Source organism: Hibiscus syriacus, unplaced genomic scaffold (assembly GCF_006381635.1).
Source record: "Hibiscus syriacus cultivar Baekdansim isolate YM2019G1 unplaced genomic scaffold, ASM638163v2 tig00002237_pilon, whole genome shotgun sequence".
Lineage (NCBI taxonomy): Eukaryota > Viridiplantae > Streptophyta > Magnoliopsida > Malvales > Malvaceae > Hibiscus > Hibiscus syriacus.
The window spans coordinates 15,563,023-15,567,978 of record NW_024061918.1 but is presented as its reverse complement, the minus strand read 5'-3'; the positions used below and the strand labels follow the sequence as shown (position 1 = coordinate 15,567,978).

Below are 4,956 nucleotides of genomic sequence, written 5' to 3'. Positions count from 1 at the left end.
ATTCACAAAATAAAATGCCAAGGCAAAACAAGTCCACCAAATGCAATTACATGCTCCTAAATGCATCTATATGAACCTATATGTTCTTTAAGATAGCCAATAACTTAAGTGAAAAGGCCCTAAATATAGCCTTTTTACTGAGTTATCAATTTTCCCCACTTTGGACCCTCAGATTTGATTTGAATATGCAATTTGCGTTTGTGAATAATTTTTCCACTTCACTCAATCTAATTTGCAGTTTGTCAGTGGTCTTTCAGTAGCTTTATTCCTTTTTGTGATTCATTTACCGATGCAGTCAAATCTATTTGTATCTATCTTTTGTTCGAGTTTTTTTGTTAGATTTTTAACATTTTCCTTATATGATCTTCGTGTGATCTTAAGTGGCTAATTTTTGTGTTTATGATTATACAAACATATCCTAATTATATGTTTAGTTTACATTTATGATCGCAAATATTCATTGTAATTTTAAATATGTCATCTTTTTAATAAAACTAACCGCTTCTGTAAAAACTGATTTTCAAATTTATAAATTATAGATTCCAAAAGTTAAGATTTACATTTGTTCCAACTTTAATATGAATATTAACTAAAATATTTAAATCTATATTGAATTTGTAATATTTGAATCTGAAAAAAACAAGACATTCAAATGTTCAAATCTAAACTACTCATCGCTCTCTATATCTATATCATTCAAACCCCATAATTATTCCAATCAAGTTTTAAGAGAAATGTTGAAAATGATTAAACATACCAATACCGGACGCTTGTATCCAAGTCTGAATAACATAGCTTTTTTCGAGCAGTAGCAGAATCTAGTATCCTCTATCTATCTTTCAGTTATAATGGGAAAAATACTAAAAACAACCAAGGTGTTTCCAAGATTCCCTCATATAATATCATTCCTCAAACTAAAACATAAAGCATTTAGTCTGTAATGTGGATGGAATAGTTAAAGTAGATAATACCTGCTGGAAAGTACTGAGAGATGCCAAGATAGATCCTCCAATCCAGACACTGTATTTCCTTTCTGGAGGAGCCACCACCTTAATTTTCATGCTGCTTGGGGCCAAGGCAGTGATTTCCTTGCTCATTCTGTCGGCAATTCCGGGGAACATTGTAGTTCCACCACTGAGAACGATGTTCCCATACAAATCCTTCCTGATGTCGACATCACACTTCTTGATAGAATTGTATGTAGTTTCATGGATGCCAGCAGCTTCCATTCCAATCATGGAAGGCTGGAAAAGGACTTCTTGGCACGCTCAGAACCAATGGTGATCACCTGGCCATCAGGCAACTCATAGCTCTTCTCAATGGAAGAACTGGTTTTGGTAGTTTCGAGCTCTTGCTCGAAGTCAAGTGCAATATATGCCAATTTTTCTTTGACATCTCGGACAATTTCTCAGCTGTAGTGGTAAATGAATAATCACGTTCAGTCAAGATTTTCATCAGAGCATCAGTAAGGTCGCGACCTGCTAGGTCAAGACGGAGGATGGCATGCGGGAGAGCAAATCCTTCATAAATGGGGACAGTATGGCTCACACCATCTCCAGAGTCCAGAACAATACCTGTATAAAGTATAGTAGAAACAGTTGGTATATGAAAAATGACTTGAGTTAAACACGGAAAAAATCTTTCACGATGGCAAGAATATCTCGAAGAAGTGCAAATTTTGATTTGAGATTGTTTAACGCTAGTTTTACACATGAAAATTAGACAAGTCAATTGCTTACCGGGTGTACGGCCACTGGCATAAAGGGAGAGAACAGCTTGTATAGCAACATACATAGCTGGAGCATTGAAGGTCTCAAACATGATTTGGGTCATTTTCTCACGATTGGCTTTCGGGTTCAGTGGTGCTTCAGTGAGAAGAACAGGGTGCTCTTCTGGAGCCACACGAAGTTCATTGTAGAAGGTATGATGCCAAATCTTTTCTATATCATCCCAATTGTTGACAATACCGTGTTCAATAGGTTATTTAAGAGTCAGAATACCACGCTTGGACTGAGCCTCATCCCCAACATATGCATCTTTCTGACCCATGCCAACCATCACACCTGTGTGACGTGGACGGCCTGCAATGCTAGGGAACACGGCTCTTGGAGCATCATCACCAGCAAACCCAGCCTAAAAAGAGAAAAATGTGTCGTTAAAAAAACCATATGTAAATCTTAAACCAGCAGCCTAGAGCACGAGATCATTCATAATTATACTAAAGATAGTAAAGTAAATGGATACCTTAACCGTTCCAGTTCCATTATCGCATACAAGTGGTTGAATATCCTCACCATGTGCCATCTTGGTTTGCTAACTGAAATGAAACTTCAGAATCGAATCAGCAACACCGGAAGCATGCAGTTCACAAATCAAAAATCATGACTCAAAATTTTGAATCATTTATGAGAAAGGATATAACACCTAAGCACCCAGATTCATAGCAAGACTGGAAAGATACAGGCAAAATAAAAGTTTTGACAAAATTCTGATTTCGCATACAAACAATCCACCACAAACAATTTGTATAAAAACTACTCAGATAAATTAAAGAAGAGAATCCTTCATATAATTATATATTCTCATTTTCTTTAATCTTCTGTGTTGAAAACTAATTTGAGGAAAATTAATGTTAATGAACCATAAATCATCGTAGATCCAATTACTAGAACCTAAACAATCATAAATTATCCTAATATTCCAAACAAGAACCATTGAAAATCAATTAAGCCGATAGCAGATGCATTGAGTTACTGCAAAGTCATCATAAACCTAAGAAAAACCAGATAGAAATCAACAATTTATGATGTTATAGAAGAAAGCGGGGATCTGAAAATTTTCATCTATTTTCTTTTTATTCCTATTTATTCTAAATGATCAATTAAACTAAGAGCGGATACAATTCCTACAAAATTATAGCAATGCTAATCAAAATCAGATCGAAAATCAACAACCTATTGTCTTCTTTCCTGAAATATTCTCCGAACAAAACAGTAGCTAAACAATCAATTGAACCGAGAGCATATGCTTGTATTTCTTACAGATTTATAAAGGTACTAAGCAAAATGAGATCGAAAAACAATAATAATGTTGTATAATAAAGCAAGTCTCTGAAATTTTGTATAGTCTTCTTTCCTAACGATTCTCAGGAACCAAACATAAAGATTGATTAAACTGAGAGCGGATACGTAAATTTCTACAAAAATAACGCAATGCTAAGCAAAATAAGATCGAAAATCAACAATGCATTATATAATAAAATGAGAGTCTGAAACTTTTCTCAATTGACTTATTTTTCTTTACTATATTTTCTCACGAATCAAACAATAGCAAAAGGGAAATCATCAGCGTAAGAACAAAAAGAAAATGGAAAACCAGAGAAAATATAACAGAAAAAGAAAATAGCAGGTGAAGCAATGAAACCCTTTTTTGAAATTACGTGAATAAAATAGGTTTTACCGGGTCTTTCGGTTAAATCTCCTTTAAAAACGCTCATAAAACCGGTTTCCCGTCCATCTTAAAAAAAAGGGGGGGAAACTATTATATTAGGAATGGAAAAAAAAAAGGTTAATTACAGTAGTTTATGAAAAAGTATGAGGTGTAAATGCCTGACCTAATTGGGTTATAACAATTTTTTTTATACTCATTTGTATCTGATTTTTTTTCTATAAAGATTAATCTATTCATTTAAATTATGTATTTCAAATATGCAATGGGAGTAATCTTTCTAATTTAGAAAATTTCAGTTGAGAGATTCACTCACTAAAGTTAAGTGTATGACCCAAGTTGACTCAGATTAATCAATGTGAAGTCTTGGAACTAGAGGGCAACAAAAAAAAGAGTAATCTTTCTAATTTAGCATGCTAACACTAATTTAAATTAATTCACGAAATATATTAAAAGTGTATGGTTATCAAGTCTTGTTTCGTTTGATATCTTTAAACACATCAAATTATTTTAATAATAAAGTGAAGTGTTATTATGTCTAGAAATCATGTATTCAAGTAACTATATCTACAGAATGCATACGTGTTGTTAATGATTAAAAAAACTATAAATATATATTAACTTATAATCAGCTCAGAATATTTAAAACCATTCATTTGACATGTTTTTAATGATCTTTAATTTAAATATATTTAAATACAATATCATTAAATTAGAAAATTGAGATGCATTTAAAAAGATTAATCTTTACCTGAACTATTCTAAAAAGATTTAGTCTCAAATCGAACAGTTAGCATGATATGAACCATAAGGAGACCAATGTTACTTAAAGTTTACTCAGTTGTAACCTATATGGACCCTCCCGTGATTGTTTGAACATTTAGCTCTTGAAGTTGTTACCTAGAGGTGAGTAAAACTCAATTCGATTCGAAAAAATTTTAAGTTCAAATCGAATTGTAAAATGCAACTCGGATAACTAAATTTTTTTAGTAATTAGTGAATTTATGTTTAAGTTGGAGTCGAGTCCTTGGACTTTATATGATATATGTATATCACAAATGAAAAAAAATATGAAGATATATATTTGTATTGTATATATTGTTATAGAAAGTCATTTAAATTAGAATAAAACAATATTATAATATTATAAATATTTACAATTAAATTAAAATAGAAACTCGACAAATTGACTCGACTCGAAAAATTTCAAATCAACTCCGAGTTATAAAATAGGACTCGTTAACTCGAATAACTCGAAATTTTTTTTACTTAACAGAATTGTTCACCCCTACTGTTGCATCCCTCGCTGAAATTCCTCAACTTGCTCGAATTTATCAGCTTTGAAGAACTAACATCGATGATGTCATGATCAGTACCATCGTGATTTGTTATCTTCACCGCAAACAATCAAACGATGGGCGCTCCGGCAAAACGGGCATACCGGGACTGTTATGCACACGGTTTGTTGGGTTTGACTTGTGGTCTCCTGGTAGCACAAAGCCAATGTGC

The 4,956-nt window shown here is 32.9% G+C and overlaps 1 pseudogene; it reads right to left on the bottom strand.

The window, feature by feature from the left end:
* Positions 1-758: 758 nt before the first annotated feature.
* Positions 759-2,694, bottom strand: LOC120143066 (annotated as a pseudogene).
* Positions 2,695-4,956: the final 2,262 nt, after the last annotated feature.